Source organism: Moschus berezovskii, chromosome 9, assembly GCF_049115385.1.
Source record: "Moschus berezovskii isolate FMDL1 chromosome 9, NW_MosBer_1.0, whole genome shotgun sequence".
NCBI lineage: Eukaryota > Metazoa > Chordata > Mammalia > Artiodactyla > Moschidae > Moschus > Moschus berezovskii.
Genome location: NC_142468.1, coordinates 25663505 through 25691414, shown reverse-complemented (window position 1 = coordinate 25691414; position 27910 = coordinate 25663505). Strand labels below are relative to the sequence as shown.

Here is a 27910-nt window from a genome sequence, read left to right as displayed (position 1 = left end):
TTTCCCAACCACTGCCTGCTCTGCAGCAGGTGTTCAGAGACCAACATCACTATAGCTTGTGCCCCATACCATAAAGTTCTGGGCAAGTCCAACAAGCTTTTCTTATTCCACCCCTGACTCCCAAATGTGAGACCTTGCACCATCTTATCTCTATCTGTACCTGGGTTCTCCCATCTTTATAAAAGTTCTTCTCCTCTTCCATGATAGGAAATGGTAGGGTTTATTGTGTTTATATTTTTGGCCACATGGCAAGTGGGATCTCATTTCCAAGACCAGGAATAGAACCTATGTCCCCCTCCATTGGAAGTGAAGAGTCTTAACCACTGGACCATCAGGGCAGTCCAGGACACGGCTGTTTCGTAAAAGGCTTTGTGTGCCCTGAGGAAGGGCTTTTTCCAAACAAAAGATAATGCATCCATATCTACATTTTTGTTTAATGTTGGGAAAGTTATGCTGTCCATTCTCTATATTCTAGGGGGTGTGGAGGTAAGTGGGAGGAGTTGGAAGAAGAGCAAAGGGAACAGCCTCCAAATAGCTCAAGGACACTGAGAATAAAGTTTTTCTTATTTCCTCCTGTAGGACTTGCAATCCAGCAAAAATGGTCTGTCTTTGGGCTAAATGAAGGGGCCTGGGTCAGCCACACAGACCTTTATAGATTTTATGGCCTTAATTGACTACATTAAAGTTAGCCATATTAATCAACACTTCATTGGTGTGCAGGGAGAGCTGGATTTTTAAAGTGCTTTGAAAATTTCGCCATGCCAGCTGGTGATGGCTTGGTTGCTGGGGTCACGCATCATCATAAACCCAGAATCTAATACCAGGATGCTTGCTGGGATTTAACCACTGTTGTCCACTGGGAGACCCATGCAGCTTATGAGAGGTTCTTAAATCACAGGGAACAAAATTTTATGACTTGGAAAGAAGACAATGCAACCACTTTAAACCCGCTGCTTCCTGTTGGGAAGGAAATGAGTGGAGAACTCAGGAGCTGCAGGGAAGTTTCAGTACCGATGACCATAAACCGTGAGGGTCCAGCCCAAGAAGAAACAATTTCCCCAGCACCAGACCCAGGAGGGATGGAGAGAACAATGAAGGGAAGGGACTCTAAAGAAAGCTATAAAACCAGAAGGAAAATTGGGAAAGGAAGTCCCTTGGGCAATTCATTAAAAAGAGGAATTAATTTCAGGTCAGACTAAGCTGCCTCAGGTCTTCTCTACTGAAATGAGGTGGCTGCTCAGGGCATTCATCCATTTCTGCATCCCGATGAGGTCTCAGAGTTCCCAGGCTCTCTGGATTAAGACTCACACAGCCATATCTGTCAGCTGTAGAGAGGTGCGGTGGTTCAGATGGTAAAGAATTTGCCTGCAATGCAGGAGACTTGGGTTTGATCCCTGGGTTGGGAAGATTCTTTGGAGAAGGGAATGGCAACCCACTCCAGTATTCTTGCCTGGAGAATTCCATGGACAGGGAGAAAGCTGGTGGGCTACAGTCCATGGGGTTGCAGAGAGTCAGACGTGACTGAGTGACTAATACACACACACAGAGACAGGATGAAGAGGAAGTCATAAAACAAGACAGTTTCTGGAGACCCATAAAGGGAGCCCAACAGAAGGCCCTGGGGGACCTTCATGATTCTGGTGGGAGACTATTTCTTTCAAATAGAAAATGGGACCTTAGCTTAGTCCCCTAATTTTACAGATGGATTATGTAGCAACTTGTGGCTCACAGAGAGGAAATGTTAAACAAACCCACAGAAACCAAACTGAAAAAAAAACAGCTAAGGAAAGCAAGCTACAGTGAGACTGCTGCTGCTGCTGCTGCTGCTAAGTCACTTCAGTCGTGTCCGACTCTGTGCGACCCGAGACAGCAGCCCACCAGGCTCCCCCGTCCCTGGGATTCTCCAGGCAAGAACACCGGAGTGGGGAGCCATTGCCTTCTCCACAGTGAGACTGGGGCAGTGTAATTCCTTAGACTGCTTTTCTCTTCTGTGTGCTGTGAAGACTAGAGACCAATCAATGTTTGTAACCAGCAAGAGTTTGCAAATATCCTTTCTGAGGGTGACTGGACACTTCAGGCAGCTCTGCTGCTTGCAATTTGATAGTTGAGGGTTTTTTTCCTTTCTCTTGAAGGGTGCTAGGATTGAGTCAGTATGGAAAGATAAGCGAAAAGAGGACATTCAAAAGCCTGGGTTGTCTTCATATCAGGATGCAGGAAAAATTCATTTAGTTCAGTTTTTCTTCCCAAGAGACTAATCCATGATGTTTTCTTAGCTCATAGACAAGTTATGAGTTTAAATGACTTTTATTAAAATATGTGTGAGAATGTTTAAGCTCATTAGTATATCCTAAGGCCACATATCATAAAACAAAACCAAGATGTCTAATAATACACAATTAAGGCAATAGGAAAAAAACGGCTATTCCAGAGCAGATAAAGGAGGGTTTGAATAATCTGAACCTCTGTAAACAAATAAATCATCTTGCATCCTTGGGTGATAATAAAATTAGACAATAAACTGTAGGAATGGAGAATGTGTGTGATTGCACAGGACTAAAGGGAGAAAAGGCTAGCCTGGCTTTGATCTTCATAAATGTTTTTAGTGATGTTTAAAATTGTAAGTGAAGAAATCTACTACTGGCAATTGGGTAAAACAAAGCCAGGGCAATAAGGAGAAAATGCCTGATATAAGGGTTTTTAAAAAAATAAAGACACAAGCTTTATCTGAGAAGAGGGACTGAGAAGCTATGGTAGAGCAGAAGCTGATAATATCTTGTTGGCAAGCTGGAGCAGGTGGTGCAAGATTCGAAAGGATCACTAATGGCACCATCCAAAGTGAAGAGAAACTTCTGACTCTACAGCTCATGGGATACTAGGTTCAGAATTGATTTATTCATAGATGTATTTCTTCTGTCAATATTTATTAGTATCTGTCAGACTTTGCTCTGGGCATACAGGGCATCAGGGTAAATGAGACAAATAAGGTCTTTGCTGTCATGAGGCTTATGTCCTGTGGAGAGTAGATTGAAAATAACTAAGTAAGCCCATAAACTGACAAGATAAAACCAGATAATCTCTGTGAAAGTGTGATGTTGCTCAGTCGTGTCCGACTCTTTGCCACCCCATGGACTGTAGCCTACCACGCTCCTCCGTCCATGGGATTTTCCAGGCAAGAATACTGGAGTGGGTTGCCATTTCCTTCTCCAGAGGATCTTCCCTACCCAGGGATTGAACCCAGGTCTTCTGCATTGTAGGCAGACGCTTTACCGTCTGAGCTACCAGGGAAGTCTCTCTGAAGAAATGACAATTGGATGATGGGATAAGATGTCACGGGGGTTGGTGACAGGCACAGCCATTAGATAAGGAGCTCAGGGAAGGACTCTCTAGGGAGGTGAGTGGCATTTGAGCTGGGATCTGAATGACGAGAAAGAGTGGACACCTTGGGAAAAGACATTCTAAGCATCAGGTACGTGCAGAGGTCTTGAAAAGGTCACAGGCTTACTGTGCTTAAGAAACAGAAATAAGGTCCAGATCAAGATGGCGAAGTAGAGCATCCTGAGCTTGTCTCCTCCCACGGACACACCAAAACTGCATCTCCATATTGAACAACTCTTTCTGAGAACAACCTGAAAATTAGAAGAACAGAACAGATTTTCTACAACTAAAGATATAGAGAAAAGGTCACACCAGGATGTCTAGGAGGGACAGACACAATCTAGCCAGAACCCATAGCCTCAGTGTAGCCACCCACAAATGGGAGGGATTTCACAGTCATGGAGGTTTCCCATGAGGAGTGAGAAGTCTGAGCCCCACATTGGGCTCCCCAGCCCAGAGAGCCCAATATCTGGCCTTGAAAACCAACAGGGGCTTATGTCTGGGAGAGCCCGAGGGCTGTGGGAAACCAAGTCTGTTTTGAGGGAGTCGCACACAAACTTACTCGCTCAAAGTCCCAGCACACTGGCAACAGCTGGAAAAGCACCTGGGTCACAGGAGAAGGAGGTTAGCTGATAATTATAAGGCACATGCTGGAAGGGCAGGGATTTGATGCAACTTTCTCTCTTCGAAGGTGGAAGTACTGGCATGCTCAGTTGCTCAGCTGTGTCCAACTCTTTACGACCCCATGGATGGCAGCCCACCAGGCTCCTCTATCCATGGAGTTGTCCAGGCAAGAATACTGCAGTGGATTGCCATTCCCTCCTTCAGGGGATCTTCCCAACCCTGGGATGGAACCCATGTCTCTTGCATCTCCTACATTGGCAGGCAGGTTCTTTACCACAAGCACCACCTGGGAAAGAAGTCCTGGAGGAGAACCTTTTTCTTTTTAAACTCTCCTTCCACATGGACCCAGAGAAGCACACCAAGACGTTATAATTAAAATGTCCAGAGTTAGAGATAAAGAGGCAGAGACTGGAGTGATGCTTCTCCAAGTCAAGGAATAGCAAGACTACGGGACAATCACCAAAAATTTGGGAAGAGGCTGGCCCACATTCTCCCTCAGGGCCCTCAGATGGAACCGACCCTGCTGACACCTTGCTTTTGAACTCCCAGTCTTGGGACTGTGTACCAATACATTTCTGTTGTTTTAAGCCACCCGGTCTGCAGCACTTTGTTCTTGCAGCCCTAGGAAACAAGTATACAGAGGTTAAGCCATTCACCCAGAGTCCTACAGCTAGTGAAGCAGTGGAGGAAATGTAAGCCAGGTAAATTTCAGAGCTAATGCTCTGAGTCTCCCTCCCCTTGGTAACAGGTTCTGCAGCAGCGCTGGGTTTTACGTTGCTGTGTGTGGTAAGTCGCTTCAGTCATTTCTGACTCTGTGCGACCCCATGGACTGTGGCCCAGCAGGGTCCTCTGTCCATGGAATTCTCTAGGCGAGAATACTAGAGTGGGTTGCCATTTCCTTCTCCAGGAGATCTTTCCAACCCAGGGATCAAACCTGGGTCTCCTGCATTGCAGATGGATTCTTTACCACTGAGCTATCTGGAAAGCCCGGGTTTTACATTGGAAGGACCCTAATTGGATTCAGGGATGCTCAGAAGGGGAATCCAAGTCACTTTCTCTGCTCCTCTCCACTCTGCTTTGCATTGGTCAGGGCTCAGGTTGGCCATAAACAGTTAAGGTGTGGACAGAGAAGTCTGAATTTTACCACGTGGAGGCAATGAAGGCGAGCCTGCCACACTGTTGGACAAATGGTCACCCAGCAGCTCCCTGAATGCCTGCCGGGACTCGGCACGTGGTGGTGGGTGTGCGGGGGGCAAGTGGGCGCTGGGCTTGAAATCCTGCTGGGCCTCCTCTGGGCCCCATTGCCCCGTGTCTCGGTTTCCTCCTGTAGAAAAGGAAGACAACCCAACCCTCAGTGTTATGGCACCAAATGTGATGGTGGAAGGGACCAGGCCAGGGCCTGAAGCAGAACCCTAGAAGGCGAGAGAGAGCAAGCGGGAGCCCTCCTTTCTGTCCCTTCCCCCTGGCGCCACACGCCATAGTAGACACCGCGGGTTTTCTCTTTTCTTCCCTCTCCCTGGCCGTGTCTTAGCCAGTGACTTGGCAGCTCAAGTTTGGCTCTTAGTATGCTGCAGCCCTTCCCTACGCTTCCAAGTGGGATAATCTACATGAAAAATTAATCGTGTATTTTCTTTTTTTTTTTTTCAAGTGGAGAAATTATTTAGGGCTTTGGGGAAGATGGGGCGGCTATTTGCTATGCAGCGGCTCATCCCCTTAGCCATCACCCCTGCCATGTTCAGCAAATGATTCTTCTATTCTCTTCCCGGCAGGTGGTCTCGCAGCTACATGTGTTCGGCGCATCCAGCCGGGTGCTCCGGGGAGCGCGACGTGGCGAGGACTGCTGTTTCTAATTACTGCAGAATCAGGAGGCAAAGGCGAGAAGCGCTGCCAGCCTGGTGGGCCGCTGTGGAAACAGACGGTCGCAGTTATTGGGTTCCTGGGGCTGGCAGGGCCTGGCTGCCTGACTGGTCACTTGGACGTGAGGGTTTGCTTTTCCCCAAAACTCAACATCTGAATAATCAAAGGGGACACCGCACTCAATCTGCGCTGCAGTGTGCTCTTGGCTTTGCACTAAGTGCTGGGTGGAGGCGGCGGTGGGGAGTGAGGATAATACAAGTAGGGATGGACACAGCTCTGTCTTTCCAGAAGCTTCCATGATAGGTAGGGACAAGGACAAAGTAGCTCAATTCATGCATCTAATGGCGTTTATTGAGAGCTGCCCTTGTAGAGTTTATACTCAGAGGGGGAGAGAGAGAGGAATCCAATGCTATCACACATGTGCAGCTGCTAATAGTCAATGCAGTGCATTATGCTAGTAGAGCATAAATGGGGACCTGGTTTGTTCAGGGGTCAGAGGAGGATCTCCGGATGAAGGGGGGCTACAAGCTCCATCATGAGCATGGAAAAGAGAGGTTACTCTAGGAAGTGTTTGGAAAGAATGAAAAAGCTGTGTGGACATATGCAGGGGTGAAGAACAGGGTGTTAAAGATGACTAGATGATTTCTAAGTTTCCAACAGGAGCAACTGAAAATCAAAGATGCTCTTGTCAGACAGGGAGGTTAGGGATGGGGAGTCCATTTGCAGGGGAAGCAGCATAGAATGGGGCTTCGCAGTTGGTGCTAGTGGTAAAGAACCCTCCTGCCAATGCAGGTAGACATAAGAGACATGGGTTCGAGCCCTGGGTCGGGAAGATCCCCTGGAGGAGGGCATGGCAACCCACTCTAGTGTTCTTGCCTGAAGGATCCATGGACAGAGGAGCCTGGCAGGCTGCAGTCCATGGGCTCTCAGAGAGCCAGATACGACTGAGCAACGTAGCGCAGCTCAGAGGACAGAGGGAGGGTCTTCGGGAGACTGGGAGTCCAGAGGGGCATGGCGTGACTTCTGTGTGACAGGCATGCTGGGAGTGCTGTGTGGAGACAGACTATTGAGTGCGGGGAGGGGGCAGAGGGAGCAGATAGCAGACTGAAGCAGTGATCCAGGTGAGGGGTGATGGCAATCTGGGCTACAGTGGAAGCTGGGGACGTAATGAGAAGAGGTCAGATTCTGGAGGAGTCTGAAGGCTGGATAATTGCTAATGGATCTAATGACTTGTTTCTGGATCTTTGTGTCCAGTTTGTTGACAGAGCAAGTCTTATGGGCCCAGAGCAGCCTCTTAATGAACCAAGCAGAGAGGGAGAAGGGTAGGGCAAGTGGTACCGAGCAACTCTCAGGCAAGCGAGTGAACTAAGCAAGATGTGGCCGCGCGGTTGGACTGTTTCCTTCACTCAGACCAAATCATTTAATGATGTTCGCAGGAGCCCGAGAGGGAGGGGTTGTTATTCCAGTCTTCCATTTATAAAAACAGGGGCTCAGAGAGATGAATCACTTGCCTAGGAAGACAGCTGGAAAAAAGGAAGAGACTGGATTTGACCTTTGGGATCCTGTCTGATTCTGAAGACTGTGCTGTAACTGCCAAGTCAGGCTCCCTGGGGCATAAAGAGAAATGCCCGGGAGGAGGAAGGGAGAGGCGTAAGGTCCTGGAAGACCCCAAAGGGATGTCTGAGGAATGGGAGGGTGGCTAACAGGGCTGGTGTGAGGGAGAAGCTAGTAAAGGGGAGCGGGAGCTGCCTTTGCAGTTGCCAGAGGGACCTTGCTGCCCGGGATCAGGCTGCGAGGGAGAGACAAGGTCGGTCCCACAAAGGATGGCAAGTGGCTGGAGGAGGGCTGGGGGATGGGAGTGGGGCCAGAAGACTGTGGGCTCTGCAGTTAGAGGGATGCTGCTGGCCGTGCCATCTTGGGCAGTTACCTTCTTGGAGCCTCCACTTCCCATATGATCATGGCAGCTGAAACTAAGTTGTGTGTGTGTGTGTGTATGTGTGTATGTGTAGATGTGTAGGCTCAGTCGTGTCTGACTCTCTGCGACCTCATGGACTGGAACCCACCAGGCTGCTCTGTCCATGGGTTTTCCCAGGCAAGAATACTGGAGTGGTTGCCATTTCCTTCTCCAGAGGATATTCCTGATCCAGGTATAGAACCCACGTCTTCTGCATTGCAGACGAATTCTTTACCACTGAGCCACCACCTGGGAAAAGCGAAATTAAGTTACACAGTGTTAAACCATCACCACAAAAGTTCATTCTTTTCTGTGTTCCTTGTTCAGGTGGCCTGGTGTCAGTGCGACTGCTCCATGCCATGTTCACGTGTGCCAGAGTGATAGAGCAACCCCTGCTGGGGGGAGGACAGAGAGGGAGAAGGAAGGGAGAGAAGGAGAATGAGGCTGTCATTGATCACTGTCCCGGTGAGCGGGAGAGGAGTATTGGTTTGGCCAAAAAGTTTGTTTGGGTTTTTTCAGACAAACCTTTGAACATTTGGCCAACCCAAATATAATCCCCCACCCTGGTGAAAGGAAGTAAATATTTGAACAACACTGGTGGCTCAGTCGGTAAAGAATTTGCTTGCAATGCAGGAGACAGGGGTTTGATCCCTGAGTCTGGAAGATCCCCTGGAGAAGGAACTGGCAACCCACTCCAGTAGTGTTGTCTGGAGAATCCCACGGACAGAGGAGCCTGGCAGGCTACAATCCATGGGGATCTCGAGAGTCAGACACGATTTAGTGACTAAACCACCACCATCATCTAGCCCCGTACCTGCCTTGAGGGCTTCAGAAGCACTTCCCACAGCATCCTGGTGCATGGTGAGAGCCCCAGTGATAGCCACTGCTATTGGTAACAGGCTGCAGTGCCCTGAAAGGCAGTTTGCTGGTTGCACCTAGGAAAAGCTCCATCTCTCCCATTGAGAAGTCACTGCAAAGGTGAAAAAGCAGTGGAGCTGGGGGCTCCCGCCCCTCCCCAACAGCCCTGTGGCCTGGCCTGCTCCGGCCTCGGGACATCCTGAGCTCCTCCTCTGCGGATCACATCTGGTTCACAGCTTTCCTTTCCACCTCAGTTCCTGTCTCCTCCAGGCACTCCCCTGCTCCTCTGCATATATTTTCCTTCACAATTTTAGCAGAAATCTGGGTAGGAATCTTCTATAAACAGACTTGGTCAGGAGCTCTAGCTGGTCCCGTTGAACTGAAGTGCTGATTCCTTACTTTCAAGAGCGCGGAGTGGGGAGAACTTTGCCTCCAGCTTGATGTCTAATGGAGGAAAAGAACAAGTGAAGAGATGAGGCACTTTCAGGTTTCACAAATCCAGGGAGTCGTCTCTGAGTGGGCCCATCACCGTCGTTTCTGGTTGCTTTGAGTACAAGCCCTCACACTGCAGTCCTAGGAAGGATACTGTACACAAATTCACACACACACAAAATCGGGATGGGCACAGTCTAACTAGGAATTCACAGTTTAAAAGAATGACACCACTGCTACCTAGACATCCATCGGGGTGCATTTTATCCAGCCCTGAAGTGGTAGCTGAGAAAGGACATTTTTATTTACCTGGGAGGAAGGAGAAGTAGAAAGATTTGGTAAGTCAGGGATGTAAGGAGGAGAAAGAACCAGTTAGGAGAAGATAATGCCCACAATTGGCTTTAATTTTTGCCTGGACCACAGATTTAGTGATTCTTTTTTTTTAATTAAAAAAAATTTTTTTTTTTTGTTTTGGCCTTACAACAACCTTGAGAAGTAGAAAGACATGGTATGTTTATATGTATTTTCATACACAAGATAAATGAAGGTCAGTGAGATTAATGATTGAGTTGAAGACACAGTCTTCATATTGAGAGAGGCCAATATGGTTTGACTCTTTGCTACATGCCATTTTATTTTTATTGCTACAAGTAGCCTCTAAAAGATGAACATAGGTTTTATTTTATTTATTTAACTTTTAATGGGTCATTTAAATTTTATTCTCCATATATTTATAAATATTCTGTTATGAACACATATTATTTTTATAATTGGAAAAATTAGTGCAGAGAGATAATGGGTCATTATCATTTTAATAATGTTGTTATTCCTTAACCGCTTCAATAATGTCTCTTTTGCGACCCCATGGCCTGCAGCCCACCAGGCTCCTCTGTCCACAGGAATCTCCAGGCAAGAATACTGGAATGGGTTGCCATTTCCTCCTCCAGGGGATCTTCCCAACCCAGGGATCAAACCCATGTCTCTTGTGTCTCCTGCATTGGCAGGCAGATTCTTTTACCACTGAGCCACCATTCTTTGGGGAAGCCCCAAAGAATACTAACTAGTACCTAAAGCTCATGTATTAACAAATCTTGTCAACATCTCTGTTTATAAGATTGTGGCTGCAGCCCTGGACCAATGAACCTAAGCTTAACTGAAATAATTGCTCGCAACTCAGGGTCAAAAGTTAGCCTCCACTAAATTTGCTTTCTGTTACCTTTGCTCATTGCTCAACAACATCATCGGAACCTACCTAAAATTCCTAAGGAAGAAAGGAACATTGGTTCCTGAAAACCTTTCTTCACAAAACATCTCTAAGACCTCTACATTTACAAGAGAACCTTTTAATAATGTTTTGTGATGTGGGAAGTGGGGGGTAGATCGGTGGAAAGCATTGAAGGTGGTGGTGAAGGTAAAGGGATTGGGTCAATCAGTAGAGAAGTAAGTAGGGAGGCAGGAAGAGAAAGGTCTGCATGAGGGGCTTGAGGAAGAATTGGAGGTTTGAAGTATTTCCAAAACAACATCTCCAAAACAACGAGAGGAAGTGTTTCTGAGGCATATTGTGGTGAGTTATTATAGAATCACTTTTAATAGACAGTCATCCCTCAGGATTCGTGGGGGATTGATTTGAGGAGCCCACAAATCCATAGATGCCCATGTCCCTTCTATAAAACGGTGGACTATAGTGAATACAGCCACCCCCGTGTGACCTCATGAGTCACAGCCATGGATCAACCAAGCTTGGATCAAAATTTCAGGTCTGAAACCCATGGACACAGAGGGTGGATTGTACTTTGCGAGATACAAGTGAAGATAAGCAATTCCCTTTTAGTTACGTGTGGGCCCTGCACGCTGTGATTTTGCATGTGACTCTTTACGTAGACTGACTGTGTAGAGCTCTGGGTTTTATTAGGGTCACACTGCTGTTTTGTGTTTGTTGTCAAAGTTCTGGGGAAGCAGGTGGAAGGACAGGCAGATGAGTGTGGTTGAATTGATCCATTCCCTTCTTAGTTCTGTCCTCAGTTCAGTTCAGTCGCTCAGTCGTGTCCGACTCTTTGCAACCCCATGAATCACAGCACGCCAGGCCTCCCTGTCCATCACCAACTCCCGGAGTTCACTCAAACTCATGTCCATCGAGTCGGTGATGCCATCCAGCCATCTCATTCTCTGTCATCCCCTTCTCCTCCTGCCCCCAATCCCTCCCAGCATCAGAGTCTTTTCCAGTGAGTCAACTCTTCACATGAGGTGGCCAAAGTATTGGAGTTTCAGCTTTAGCATCAGTCCTTCCTAGAATTCTTTATTTTAGTTTTTCCATGAGGAAAAATTTAAATCTACTTAAACGTTCCTTAAGGAGGTAAAACCTGTAATGACTTTTCTATAAAGTGAGTTTATTTCTGGTTAAGGGTTAGGATGTACATGGATGGGCCCTACATTTCCCTTGTAAACAGCTCATCATTTTAATACTAAAATAAGAACTCTGGTGTACTACGTCATAGATAAGAAAATTGAAGCACATTATCTAACCCCTAAAAATATATTTAGGCTGCTGCTGCTGCTGCTGCTAAGTCACTTCAGTCGTGTCCGACTCTGTGTGACCCCATAGACGGCAGCCCACCAGGATCCCCCGTCCCTGGGATTCTCCAGGCAAGAACACTGGAGTGGGTTGCCATTTCCTTCTCCAATGTGTGAAAGTGAAAAGTGAAAGTGAAGTCACTCGGTCATGTCTGACTCGTAGCGACCCCATGGACTGCAGCCTGCCAGGCTCCTCCATCCATGGGATTTTCTAGGCAAGAGTACTGGAGTGGCTTGCCATTGCCTTCTCCGATATTTAGGCTAGTCTGATTTTATTTGGAAGCCAGCACTATCATCTTCAGTAAATAACTAACTTTAATGAGTAAGCATTTCACAGGCCTGGTAATAACCCTTTGAGGTCTAACTCCTCTTATCTCCATCTTAGAGATGAGAAGAGTAAGGTCACTGCCTTGTTTATAGTTGCACAGGTAATAAGAGACAGTGTCCCAAACTAGCCCACCTTTCTGCAGAGCCCACACTCTGAATGCCTACCTTGTACCTCAATTACCTTGTATGGACAAGGTAACTTGTCGATAACCCAGTTAACTACTCATTGATCTAGACTCTATGTGGTCACTGATTAGTTCTGTCTCCTAGCAGGACCATTTCATTATATCTGGAGAAGGAAATGACCACCCACTCCAGTATTCTTGCCTGGGAAATCCCATGAACAGAGGAGCCTGGCTGGCTACAATCCATGGGGTCACAAAGAGTTAGACATGACTGAGCAATTAACACTACACTACTTGTAGGACACATTTACTGTAACTGCTATAATATTTATAACCCAATCTATTACATTAGTATAATCAAGAGAACCTTTTTTAAAAAAGGTCCGTTGGTAGGTTAATGAATCACTTTTGGATTAATTAGGATTTGCTAATTAATTTAAAATAAAACCCCTGCCTTCAAGGAACCTAGAACCTAGTGAAAATGTCAGATGAAAAATAATTGCAAAAAATAAACGTACAATTACAGATTCTGATAGTGATTAGTTCTTTGAGGGTGAATTTCAGTAGTGGGGATGGATGGGAAGAAAACAGAGTAGCCGGGAAGCAATTAGCTGCATCAGAGTCTGTCAATTATCCATACAGAAGTTATGCATGTCCTGTAGGTGGACGGCATTGTGCCAAGTGCCACAGAGGGGAGGAAGATGAATAGGAGATAGTCTTGCTTTCAACAGGAACTCAGGGGAGGAAACACAGGCGTACAAATAACTATAAAAACATGAATGAAGATGACATGATGGTAGTGATGATTATAAGAGCTAATGTTGCTTGGCACAGTTTGAAATACTCTACATGGATAATTCATTAATCCTTAAAACAATCCTATGACATAAATACTATTATCTGCAAATAGATGGAGAGGACATGGAGAGCAGCTGAGCATAGGTACGTCTCAGGTTTGACTTGGGGCCAGGAGATGAGGCGATGGAGGCTGACTTGAAGGGATGACTAGAAGATGACAGAGAGGGAGGATAGGATGTGATGAGTGTTCAGAGAAGGGGGAGCAGACTTCTTGCTGAAGGAATGTGGAGAAACCTCCTGGAGGAGTGGGTATTGGATGTGGGCCTTGAAGGATGGGGAGAATTCAGCAGGCAGATCCTGGGCGGCAGAGTGTGATGAATGTGGGGGGCTTGGCACAGATCTCCCAGGCAGCTGTGTAGGGCTGTGGTTCCTACTCCCAGCAGTGCTTCAATAGCCTGAAACTTTTTATAAATACAGATTCCTGGGATCCAACCCCAGTAAGTCTCAGTAAGTTTGACTCCGGCCTGGGAGCACTCATTTGTCAAAGCGCCTGCATGTCTTCCCCTTGGATGAGTGTTTTGGAAGTGCTAGTGGACCCAATGCGTGGGATAGTTGCTTGAGGCAGGGTGCGGCTAGAGTCTGCATGGCGTGCGCTTGGGACTTCAAAGTTTGCTTTATAAAGTGGGAGTCAGCTAAGAAGACTCATCAGAGGAGTCAGGCTCCAGGAAGGTCAGTCTGGTCCAGAATACTGGCTCCCTTAGGAACCTGAAGGCAAGAGGACTAGTTAGTGGCTAGTTAATTTTCTGTGTAAGAGGTGCATGGTCTGAGGTGGTGGCAGTGAGTGTGACCTGAGACTCCAGTGAGTCATGGGACAGAGTTACTAGGATTTGGTACCAGATGGATGGGGAGGGGATGGAGAACAGCAGGGCAGTGCCATGTCAGGACCCAGGGGCTGGCCCGACACTGTCTTTAGTGAAGTTTCTACTCCACAAGGGGCAATGAGGGACGAGTTGGTCAATCAGAGGCCTGGCCTCCTCATGGGAGTAGTGTCTGGTCTAAAGCCTTCTCTTCTATGTCTCAAAGGATTCTCCCTGGAAGAGGCTTTCTAAATATCTTAGAAACTCAGTTAAAAAGTTAAAGTCGCTCAGTAGTGTGCAACTCTTTGTGACTCCATGGACTATACAGTCCATGGAATTCTCCAGGCCAGAATACTGGAGTGGGTCGCCTTTCCCTTATCCAGGGGATTCTCTCAACCCAAAGATTAAATCCAGGTCTCCCGTATTGTGGATGGATTCTTTACCAGCTGAGCCACCAGAGAAGCCAAATCCTCTAAGCTGAAAGGACAGGTTCTTTAGTTGTTAATAAAGGAAGGTAGATACAGGAATGATGATGCCATCAAGACCAAGACAGAGGGAAGACCTACCTGCTGAGTGATTTGTTTTGACTCAGAAATAATCATACAACAGTTTCAGCGAGATAGCAATAGGATCAGCAATACTTGCAATGAGAGCAACTGGGTACAAACTCAGGGATAAAGACTGAGTTAGAAGCTTCATCTTGTTTAACTCATGCACTGCCCTGAGCAATGCTGACTGGAGTCTTCTTAGCTCTAGTTATTGGATGAAGAACATCCCTGGTGGTCCCATGGCTAAGACTCCACACTCCCAATGCAGGGGGCCCAGGTTCATCCCTGGTTGGGGAATTAGATCCCACAAACTGTGACTAAGCATTGGCACGCTAAAGATCCCACATGCTGCAACTAAGATCAAAGGTAACACATGCCACAACGAAGACCCAGTGCAGCCAAAGAAATAAATAAATCTTTTTTTAAAAAAATGATGGAAAAAAAAAAAGCAAACCTGAGGCTTAGATAAAACCTGTTCAAGGTCCCACAGCACATGAACGGCACGGCCAAGATGCCATGTAAGCCCTGGTGGGGCCATGCTGCCTGAAACGGGATGCTGCCTAAGAGGGGTATGAGGATAAGATAGAGAGGAAAGAGCACTGGGTCTGAAGCCAGAACACCCAGGGCCCAATCCCAGCTGGTGAGTTGCTCCAAACTACTTTTGTTCTCACCCAGCCTCAAGGGGTGGTTGTAAGGCTCAAACGAAACAGAAGAGACATCAAGAATGCAAGATGTCCTTCTGCCTACCTCTGCAGGGAGAAGCCACCGTGCTAACATTTAAGAATTTAAAGGGTGCAGTCTCAATGGAGGGTGGGAGAGACAGGTGTACACAGATCTGTTCTGCTCAGCAATCTCTGAGGGCCAGCTCTGGGCTTGGAATTGTGCCTCGTAGGCATCAAAAGATTCTTGATGATTGGTCCTTATTTGAAGGAGCAGAGAAAGTACATGAAATATGAAAGCCAACACTCCACTCCTGCAGCATGAGGAACGATGAGAATGAACAGTACAGTGGAGACGTCCTTTTCCACGAACTTCAAAACCTGGGAGATGGCTGGATCAATAGACCATCATTTTGAAAAGAACTGAAGGGCAGGAATATGATGATTATTAGTAGGGTGCCTGGATATGCTAGAAACAAATCATATTAACACTGAAACAATTTTCTTCCATCCCAAGATAACTGGTTTTGGCTTGGGGGCAACAGAAAGTAGATTAAGAGGAATATGGAAGGTCAATCGAGAAATAACTCTTGAGTTTACTCTGAATTCTAACCTGGGGAGCCAGCCCATGTACTCGCTCCCCTAAACTAGAGGGGGGACAGAAAAGGAGGAGAAAAACTGCATCTCAGTTGGAATTTGCTTGAGAACATGGCTGAGTTTTCCTCCTTTTCACTCAAGGTGAAATTCTTCCATTGAGGCAAGGTTGTCCTGGGTTTCCTAAGCGGTGGAAGAAGAATGTTTATTGATTGAGTTCATGCATTTTACAAGGGCAGAAATGCCCTGGATTACTCTGAATCTATTTTAGTGTATAATTGTTTCTTACAGGTAAGTATTTTGTTTTTCAGCATCAGCTCCACGTAGCCTGCACACATGCTTAGTTGCTCAGTCCTGTCTGTTTGCGACCTTTTGGATAGTAGCTTACCAGGCTCTTCAGTCCATGGGATTCTCCAGGCAAGAATACTAGAGTGGGTTGCCATGCCCTGCTCCAGGGAATCTTCCCGACCCAGGGATTGAACCCACATCTCCTGTGTCTCTGGCATTGGCAGGTGGATTCTTTACCTGCTAAGCCATCAAGAAAACCCCTGTAAATAGCCTGGTGCTCTTCAATTACCTCAGGCATGTATTTTGTTTTTCTAAACAAGAAAAGCTAGGGGAGATATGTAACCGTCTTCCTCTGCAAGTTCCCTTCCCCCAGCCCTGTCCTGACCCAGTGGTAAAAGCTCTCTTGCCCAGCCTCTTACTACCAGATACCGCCTGAGCTTGGGATTGCTGTGGTGTATGTCAGAGCTGCTTATTTATTGTGCACCATCTGGCTGGTATATGAGTATGGGGACTTGTCAGATGGGGTTTATCTCACCTCACCAATAAATGCAAAACTGTTATGCCTCTGTGTGTTGTGATTTGTAGCACTCAGGGTTGATAAGATATCTACAAGACTGTAGGATCAGATCCGCCCACCTGGTACTTACATGATTATTTACAGTTTGGGTGTGAGTCTTGACTCTCACTCTTCATCCACCATTTATTGAACACCTACCATGTGCCAGGCATCGTCCTGCTGATCTAAAAAAACTGAAAGACACCCTCAGCTCTTAAAAGCCCAGAGTCTGGAGGGGAAGACTGACCTAGAAACATGCAGTTGCAGTACAAAGAAGTCGGAGACAGACATGAAGCTATCCCAGGGGAAAGTGGACACCTGCTTCTGAGGGTCAGGAAAGGCTTTCTAGAAGAGGAAGATCATTTCTCTGGATTTTAAAGGACCCACTAGGTGCTTCTCACGTGGTCTAGGTTGGAGACCCCCCTAAGGTTACCCTATATGGAAGGGGACAGCACAGACTGTGAGAAGGGAGCCTGAGCAAAATCGGGGCTCTGATAGGAGACAGGGAAATGCAAGTCAGGCAGGCAGAACCAGGAGCAGAGTTTCACGTCTTGAATTCTCAATAAGATGTGAATTCCTTGAGCTGGAAACCTGGACTGTGGGCTGGTCTTTTTTTTCTTAGTATTTTTGTTTTATTTGTTTATATTTGGCTGCCCGAGGTCTTCATTGTGGTGCAGGGACTTTCTCTAGTTGCAGCGAGTGGGGGCTACTCCTTGTTGCGGTGCGAGGGCTTCTCATTGTGCTGGCTTCCCTTGTTGCAGAGCGCTGGCTCTAGAGTGCTGGCTTCAGTAGTTTCAGTAGTTATGGCCCATGGGCTTAGTTGCCCCGCGGCATGTGGGATCTTCCCAGACCAGGGATTGAACCCATGTCTCCTGCATTGGTAGGCAGATTCTTTACCACTGAGTCACCAGGGAAGCCCCACCATGGTATTGTCTTGACTCCGTGACATAAACACTTGCTGCAGAATCAGCCTGGTCTTCAGCCACAGTGTGGGGACACCTGAGAAGCAGCCATCAACACCGACTTGGCTGAGAAGAGGCTGGGGAATCGTCCTTGGAGCCTAACCTTCTTGGTCTCTCACTGGCTCTCCCTTTGTCCCCTAGGGGCAGTAAGCACTTTGAGCCTTTCCACCAGGGGGTGCCCTCACTGTCCCGCTGAGGGGCTGCTGTCTCTGGAGACCTAACAGTGTCCACATCCTGATCCTCACCACCTCCTCCAACCAGATAGGGCCGGGCATAGCTGCATAGAGAACTCCCTTAGTTAGAGTTAAAACGTCTTCTGACACATGGGAATTGCTGCTGTAGGGAGCTGCAGACACGGCCTTGTCGTTAATTAAAATGACAGGAAACTATTCAGCCTTCAGCTCTGAGTTGTCTCTTAACAAATAATGGAGGTATTCAGGGTTTTCACACTTCATGACTCAAGGAAGGGCAGTGGGCTGGGAGTGCAGCAGAGGTAAACTCTTGGAGCGGGGAGGCCTTTGGAAGCAGCCAAGGTCAGAGCCAATGTCACGGATGACTCAGTTTCTTTAGTACCAATTCCAGTGGTTCCTCCGTTAAGGGAGTCTGCACCTGAGGGGAAAGCGCTAGATCATGGGCTGGGAAACTGGAAGTCAGGGCCCAGCTCTGCTTGAGTTGGCCGAGTCACTTGGGACAAGTCTCAGTTTCCTTATCATGAACTGGCTGACCCATGAGGAGAGTTGTGAGGGTCACTCAGGATTTTTGGTGCTCACAGCTTCATCTGTTTCCTCATCTGCAGATGAAAGAATTGGGCTTAGTCTCAAGGACTCTTCCACCCTCGAAATCCAACTGCTACTTCAAAAAATGAAAAATTATGATACAAATAGTTCACATCATTATTGCTGTTGTTATTTCAAACTGTCAGCTAAAGATCTTGCTAAGGTACTAACCACCCTGCTTTTTCTTCTCCAATGGCCAGTTCTTAGCCAGAGGAAGCTAGGCAGCTGAAAACTGATGACCAGCCAGTGGAATGATTCCAAGAAACTGCATGGAAAGGAGGCTTCCATAACCAAGTGATTCATAAAGGAGACTGCCAGCATATCCCCCTGACAGGTTATTGCAACTCATTTTAACAGCAAAAAGAATGTTTTTGGTGAAGAATGAATACTACAGTAAAAAAAAAAATAATATTTGGCTTTTGGCTAGATCAATTAAAAAAAAAAACCATCCTCTAAGTGTGGTCTCATGTGGGATTATAGAGAAGGGAAAGACAAGGTCCCTTACACTCCTGCTGAGAAAGCAGGACATCTGAGCTTGAGGTATGCAATAAAAGTAAGTTAGGGGCCTCCTTGATGGTCTAATGGTTAGGAATCCACCTGCCAATGCAGGGAACACAGGTTTGATCCCTGGTCAGGGAAGATTCCACATGCCAAAGGCAACTAAGCCTGTGAGCCGCAACTACTGAGCCCACACTCTAGAGCCTGTGAGCCAGAGCAAAGAGTAGCTCCCAATTGCTGCAACTAGAGAAAGCCTGCTTGTAGCAACAAAGATCCAGCCTAGCCAAAAATAATTAAAAAAAAAAAAAGCAAGTTAAATGTGAATATAGTGAAAAGTCCATGGGACTTGTAGGTGTTTTGTGGCTAGTTGGTGAATGGATGGCTGATGGAGGGGGGTCTGTGAGGATGGGAACAGAGGTGTTGCTGGGAGCCAGGTTCCTGAAGCTTGATTTTTAAGGAGAGCAAGAAGCTGCGATGGCAACCTTGCTGGGGCCCCATACGCAGAGGTCCAGGTGGATGATGAAGAAGGGAGGTCGCATAGGCATCATTAAAACCAGAGAACTCATTCCCCCTGCCCCCTTTTAACTTCTGCTTCACAGAGTTCACTCTGGTCTGGGCAGATTTTGAGATCTCCTACTAAGTTTTTCAAGAAAGAAGCCCTCTGGTTTCGGAAGTTGTTTGTCAACTATGGGAAAATTGCTTAACTGTACCTTTGCGGCTTTCTCCTGGAAAGCATAGAAAGCATTGTGAAAAGAATGCTGCATTCAGAGGTCTGGTGGCTCAACCTTTGGATCTCGGACAAATCACTTCAACTCTCAGGGTCTCAGTTTTCTCATTTGTAAAATGGGTTAATTCTTGCAGGCAGTGTGAAGCTCTAAAGTCAAAAGAAAATATTCTATGCTGAAGAGCTTTGTCAACTTTAAAGTTGTTCGTGAAAACTGAAAAATGCTGTCTGACGTACCTCACCCCTGAATAGTGCTTTGAGCTCTGTTTCCTTGTCTGTAAAACCGAGATCATAAGAGTGCCTGTCATGTGGGGTCATTCTGGAGATGAAGCCAGGCACTGCTTGTGATGTGTCTGATATGGGGCCGGCTCCTGGTGCAAGCAGAATCTGTGTTTGTTCTTCCTCTTCTAAAGATGCAAAGCTCTGTCACCAGGGAAGTTTGAAGCCTTGTTAGCAAAAGATTCCATTATAAACACTCTGGTGACTGTCACCTCCGGAGAGGATCTAAGAATTAAAGCAGCCTTAGGTCATCTGTCCAGTCCAGCAATTCACAAGCAGATAGAAATCCTTAAAGAGACAGCTCAAGCCCTCTAGCAAACTGTCATGCAGACAGCAGTCTATTCTGACCTCCCCTTCCTCCTTTCTCAGCTGCCAATCAGGGCAAGTGAGGTTGTTGTTTAGTCGCTTAGTAGTGTCTGACTGTTTGCGACCCCATGGACTGCACCCTGCCTAGCTCCTCTGTCCATGGAATTTTTCAGGCAAGGATACTGGAGTGGGTTGCCATTTCCTTCTTTGGGGGATCTTCCTGACCTAGGGATGGAACTCACGTCTCCTGCATTGGCAAGCAGATTCACTGGGCCATCAGGGAAGCCTGGGCAAGAGAGGAGCAGATGACAAATGGTGTGAAGCCAGCAGAGAGGACCCTCAGGGACCTACCTCCCATATGGGGCTCTCTCCACCTGTGCTGGCTTAGGTGGCCCCTCTGTGGAGGGTTGCATCACTGAAGACCTGAAGCGATGCCAAGTAGCTTTGCCAGCAGAGAGTCCCATGGTGACTGAAGTAAGTTAGCACTGCCAGTTCTGTGTGGAGCAGGCCATCAATCCTGGTTTGTTAGGACAGCCTCCTCATCAAGTGGTGCTTTGCACTGGCTCCAGAAACCTCAAACTATCCTGCGTGAAAGCGCAATTGCTTCTCTTGGGCAAATGCTTGGAATCTTTGAGATTTTCTTTGCCTTTGGCAGATAATCCCAGTTTTACGTGTCTGGTCCCATTTCCTTCTCCATCATTCAACTGTGTGGGCTGCTAGGCTTTCTCTTTTCTCTTCATGGCCCATTGGCAATCCCACCCACCACCTTGGCTCTAACGTCCCATCATGTTGATGCTACCGGGTCTTCTACCTCCATCCTCGCCTCTCTCCTGAGTTACCTGCCCGTGTGTCCGGTTGTCTACTAGACAGGCTCACCTGCGTGTCCCACATGAACCTCATACCCCAAACAGCCCAGTTCTCACTCGTTGTTTCTCCTACATTTTGATCTACATTTGGGAGCCAGATTGTATGTTTCACAGGATGGTATTTCATCCAAGTCTATAAAATGACTCAGGTGACTGGAGCTCAGAGGATGGGCATGATACATATTCCTGGAGCTTTTATTTTTACAGGAAAACAAGTAAAATACCATAGAATAGGATACAAAATCTATATTTAAAATTAAAGTGGAACTTAAGACTTTAAAATAAAGTGTCTGCAAAAGCTGACTTAGACTATGCCCCCCAGTTACCCATGGGGTACAAATGTGCTCTTTCCATAAAGAACTTGAGTAACTTTGGACTGGAACATTGGTATGCAAAGTCATCTGTAGGAGAGAGAACAAAAGAGTTCCCAACCAGCAGCCCTCTGCGGTAACTGATTGAATGTGTTAGCTGGGGTTGGCTAGCACTGGAGCCCCAGGAAAAGGAGTGTACTCCCATGCACTGGCCACAGAAAGGCAAGTCTTGGCCAGTAAACGTCTGGGCCTGTGACAAAGGTGTGTGTAATGTGAAGACTAGGTGAGAGGGCCTATCCAGCCAACCGGGAACATCCCAACCACTGACAGGAGCGTACGATAGTAAGCTGTAGGCTGCAGGGGAAACTTAAAAACTTTCCTCATAGTATTTGCTCATTTCATTTTCATTAACAGTGTTTGTTTCAATTAATGTTTGAGATTCATCGTCCCTCATTCTAAGGCCACGTATTTTAGGTATGGTCCTACCCCCAAGTCAAGGCACAGAGCATGGGATAAGCCTGGGCCAGTCAATATACTTCAGTTCCCTGATTACAGTATATGAATCTCAGGCTTTTACAGAACTCTTAGAAAACAGACTGTGTCCTTACCTAGTTTTGGAGTTGTACATGTGAGGCTGGAGCTGAGGCAGCCACTTTGCCACCATGTGGAAAGAATTGGTCTGAAAAAGGAGTCAACCAAGAGGAAGGAAGGAGAAGAGACATTGGGAGAGAAACTGAATCCCTTTGAGCTCTTGCATTAAGTCCTGCCTGAGGTCAGTTCTCCTTCTGGATTTTTCAGTTGTATGAAACAATAGATCCCTTTTTTTGTTTGTTTGTTTAAGCCAGTTGGTTTGAGTTTTCTGTCACTTGAAATCACAGAAATTCTAATAGCCACTTGTACATCAAAACTTCTAAGCCTGATGGCAATTACACATTTGTTTCTTCTCACTTTCCTTGATTTCATTTAATTATTATCAAGCTGCCTTCTGATTATTGCTGATTTTTCAAGTGAGTCTTTCCAGGGGGAATAAATGTTCTGACTATGTATGTTCATAGGTTTTTCTCACCCAAATAACAGTTTTATTTTAATTGTAAGAAAGTAAATGTGTTTTTCTGCTTTTTAAATTTGATCGCCCTGAGCCTGATTCCTTTAAGAAGGTGCAAATTGGGTTTCTGACTTAAAAGATTGAGGGTCAGATTCCAGATTGTGGAAAATTGACCAGGGTGGTAGATGCAGCCTCTGGGCCTTTTTCCATGGAGAACAGCCGGATGTAATGTGTAGCTGTGTGAGTATCAACACCCTTTTATTTCTTCATTCTTCAAGAACCATGTGCAAGATCTCGCCCTCCTCTTTCCTCATTCACCCAGTGATTATTTACCAAGTGCTTGCGTAAACACTGTGAAAAAACCGAGAAAACTCCTTGCTGTTATTGGGCTTACATTCTAATAGGAGAGACAGACAGTAAACAAGACAAATACTTCATATAGACAGTGGTAAATGTTTGGGGAGACTGGGATGTTTTAAATAATGTGATCAGAGCAGATCTAACCAAAGACGTAAAGAGAGGGAGAGAAGTACCTGGGCTTTCATCTGACAATAGCACCCAGAAGAGGAAGCAGTCCACGCCAAGGCTGTAGCTGACCTGGTAGGTGGGTGAAAGCTGAGCAACGGGAAATGAAGTTAAAGAGAAGCAGCCTGGGGCACATGGTCACCTAAGGGTCAGAGTGACGGTGTGTGTGGCGGGAGCATTAGAGAACTCGGAGAGGAGCAGTGACAGGACCTGACTCACGTTTGGGTGGGGTTGCTCTGGCTGCCATGTTGAGGATGAGTTACAGGGGCCAAGGTTGTCTCCTCTTCAGTTCTGTGGTTTGTGGGAAGCCCATTCTTACCCATGTGCCTTGCCAGCGCCTGCTGGTCAACGCTATGCTGGTTGCGCGCCTGCATCCGAATCGACGGAAGGATGGTTGTGTACCCTGTCTCTCTGTCCACAACTGTTTGTAAAAATCACGCTTTAATCTACACAGACTTCTGCCTCAATTGTATAGCTTTAATCAATTTGGTTTTCTTTATTTCGTTTTATGAGATCTATTGTCTTCTGATTGGAGAAGGAAATGGCAACCCACTCCAGTGTTCTTGCCTGGAGAATCCCAGGGATGGGGAAGCCTGGTGGGCTTCCGTCTATGGGGTCACACAGAGTCGGACACGACTGGAGTGCCTTAGCATTGTCTTCTGATTACAAGAGAAATACATGCCCATTGTAGAACTCAGATGATGTTCTAGCGCTTTTAGTGTAAATTTGCATTCCCTGTGAATGCCCATCTGGCCAGTTTGGGAGATCCTGGGGGGCGGCTCTGCTTGAATGCAAATGCGTCCTGTGCAGCCTCTGTGGGGGAAGGGCTTCTGGGGAAACAGGCGTTCACAGCTGAGCGCTGCCCGGACAACCTTTCTCATCGTGCATGCCTCCTTCCCCTAGAGTTGTTTTTTTGTCCCCCTCTTTTAAACATGCTTTTAGCAGTAGCAGCTGGAATTAAAAGGCATTCACTTGCCAGAGAATGCAGTCTTGAAGGGGCTCTGTGGCTTCCTTGTTGTGCACTGTCCACTTTGACAGCTCACATGTGATTTGAAGGGCTACCTCATTTGTGTAAAATTTTGTAGTTCCTTCATGTGCTGATTTTATTGGGCACTCACTTTGGTTTCTGAGTATGCGAGCGCATTGCGCTTACATTCATTCAGAAGTAGGAAAAATTAGGTAGTTAACAAAGCCCAATTATTATCACACATTACACATTTTCTCTACCTTTTTCCTTCTCCTGGCCACCTCATGCGACGAGTTGACTCACTGGAAAAGACTCTGATGCTGGGAAAGGTTGGGGGTGGGAGGAGAAGGGGACGACCGAGAATGAGATGGCTGGATGGCATCACCGACTCTGTGGACATGAGTTTGAGTGAACTCCGGGAGTTGGTGGTGGACAGGGAGGCCTGGCGTGCTGTGATTCATGGGGTCGCGGAGAGTCGGACACGACTGAGCGACTGAACTGAACTCCTTAAGTGCTATGGGTCATACACGTGAAAATAACCTGTTCTCATAAATGCCATGGAGAAAAGAGTAACATTTATGAAACATCCTGTTTCTGTCACTCACACATCTTACATGATGCATAATCCTCACCACGACTCTTTGAGAAAAGCACTGTTCTCATTTTAATAAATGTCCCTGGTAGATAGATGAAGAAACTGGGAATCAGAGAGGTTAAGGAACTGCCCAGGAATTTCAAATTCGGTCATCAGAGCTGGTACAACTCTGGTTGTTGTTGTTTAGTCACTAAGTCGTGTCTGACTCTTTTGTAACTCCATGGACTATAGCCCACCAGGCTCCTCTATCCATGGGATTTCCCAGGCAAGAATGCTGGAGTGGGTTCCCATTTCCTTCTCTGGGGGATCTTCCCGACCCAGGGATGGAATCATACCTTCTGCATTGGCAGGCAGATTCTTTACCATCTGAGCCACCAGCGAAGCCCCACTGTGACTTCGGATAAGTTCTTAAATACTATTTCAGGGCTAGGGTCAGAAAAGTTGCAACTTGAGGAGAACAAATTAAATTGTTTGTTAAACTGCAAAGACCCAAAGTGTTGATTTTCTGTCCAGATTATTCTTTTCAACTCTTTCTCAATCTACGTTCTCCTCTTAAACAACTCATCCAGCTGGTTGCTCAGGTATTGACATAAAGCTGGAAGCAGATTTATGTGCCCACAGACAGGAGGGCTCTGGGAAAGCCTACTGGCCTGGCTGGTGAGGGTGACAGCTTGGTAATGGGCCTCCGAGAGTGTGTGTATGAATTAAGCACCTTTCATCTCCTTTGCTACAAAAACATCAATTAAGCTTGAATAATCCATGTGTTTCCCCCATTTTCAGACAGAAGAAAATCAGCATAAATTGGCTGGTGTGTTTTTTCCTCTAGCCTTTGATCATCAATCGTCTTCAGCTCTTTCTTGCCTTTCCCCCAACCCTTAAAAAAAAAAAAATCCACACTGCCATTTCTGGCACCCACTGAAAACATTTGCCAGGTGATTTGTTCAGTCTTGAGTGTAATGAAGACATGTATTCAGTGTTTTGAAGGCTGGTTCTATGGAGAATGTGCCAGTCTGTTCTGCTCAAGGTTGGAAGAGGGCTCATTCAGCGTCCTTTGCACAGGCTGGCAAAGCTGATGGGCTTTGATATCATAGTCTGGTCCCTGTACTTGAGCCAAACAGATGTGTCTCTGCAGGCCTCTCCATCCAGCACCAGCCAGAGGAAGCCTCATTTGTCTTTGTAAGGCCTCCGCAACCCACATTCTTTTTGGAAATGATGCTGGCATTTCTGTGCTCCAGGCATTGCTACTGGCAAGTATTGCCCTGGTTTTGGGCTTCACTGGTGGCTCAGACGGTAAAGAATCCACTTGCAGTGTGGGAGACCTGGGTTCGATCCCTGAGTTGGGAAGATTTCCTGAAGAAGGGAATGGCTACCCACTCCAGTACTCTGACCTGGAGAATTCCTTGTACAGTTCATGGGTCGCAAAGAGTTGGACACGACTGAATGACTTTCATGTTTCACTTTAGGTAACTCTGGGCCCCTGAGACGGGATCCTGGCTCCCTGGGATAGGAGACCTCTTGGGGTCATCTAGCTCCTCCTTGGTATCTGAGGGTGGGATGCACCCAAACCTTCCAGCAAAACCTGCCATGCACCATCTGGCAAGCTCACACCGCAATTTACTTACCCATTTTCTGGTTGATGTGCATTCTGGTTATTTCCAGCTTTCCAGTATTACAAACAATGCTGTGATGAACATCCTTACCTGTGTCACTGTGTACATATTTGAGAATTTCTCTAGGAGTGAATTTCTGGATCTAGTTGAATCAGTTACTGCACTTCCTGGCTGTCGGACCTTGGGCAAGTTACCACCGTTCACCTCTCCAACACTCACTGTCCTCAGGAGTAAAGAACTCTGGTGGAGTCCTTGTGCAGTTTAGAGATAATGTATGTGAATCACTCACAGGTCAGGCACTGCTCTGCCCAAAGCCAGGTCAGGGCCTGATGGAGAGCACTGCCGGGCCCAACACACACAGCCACACAGACACACACTCCCCACATACATACACTCCCCCCATCACACACACACACATCACCATACACACACACACACACATCCACCACACACACACACATCCACCATACACACACACACCACACACACCACACACACACACATCCACCATACACACAGACACACACACCACACACACACACACATCCACCATACACACACACACACACACATCCACCACACACACACACATCCACCACACACACACATCCACACACACACCACACACACACATCCACCACACACACATCCACCATACACACACACACACACACATCCACCACACACACACACATCCACCACACACACACATCCACACACACACCACACACACACATCCACCACACACACATCCACCATACACACAGACACACACACCACACACACACACACATCCACCATACACACACACACACACACATCCACCACACACACACACATCCACCACACACACACATCCACACACACACCACACACACACACATCCACCATACACACACACATCCACCATACACACACACACACACATCACACACACACACACATCCACCATACACACACACACACACACACCACACACACACACACATCCACCATACACACACACACACACACATCCACCACACACACACACATCCACCACACACACACATCCACACACACACCACACACACACACATCCACCATACACACACACATCCACCATACACACACACACACACATCACACACACACACACATCCACCATACACACACACACACACACACCACACACACACACACATCCACCATACACACACACACACACACACCACACACACACACACATCCACCACACACACACACACACCACACACACACCACACACACACACACATCCACCATACACACACACACACACACCACACAGACACACACTCCCCACATACATACACTCCCCTCATCACACACACACACATCACCATACACACACACACACACATCCACCACACACACACACACATCCACCATACACACACACACACACACACCACACACACACACACATCCACCACACACACACACACACCACACACACACCACACACACACACACATCCACCATACACACACACACACACACACACACACATCCACCATACACACACACACACACACACACATCCACCACACACACACACATCCACCATACACACACACACACACCACACACACACACACATCCACCATACACACACACACCACACACACACACACACACCACACACACACACACATCCACCATACACACACACACACACACACATCCACCACACACACACACACATCACCATACACACACACACACCACACACACATCCACCATACACACACACACACACACACACACACACCACACACACACACACACACATCCACCATACACACACACACACACACACACCACACACACACACACACACACCACACACACACACATCCACCATACACACACACACACATCCACCACACACACACATCCACCATACACACACACACACACACCACACACACACACACATCCACCATACACACACACACACACACACACACCACACACACACACATCCACCATACACACACAC

The 27910-nt window shown here is 46.9% G+C and overlaps 1 non-coding gene across 1 annotated transcript; it reads right to left on the bottom strand.

Moving 5' to 3' along the window:
* Positions 1-3213: 3213 nt before the first annotated feature.
* On the bottom strand, positions 3214-3285 carry TRNAC-ACA (transfer RNA cysteine (anticodon ACA)). Its single transcript has one exon. It is a non-coding gene; the product is annotated as a tRNA-Cys (tRNA).
* Between the last annotated feature and the right edge of the window lie 24625 nt (positions 3286-27910).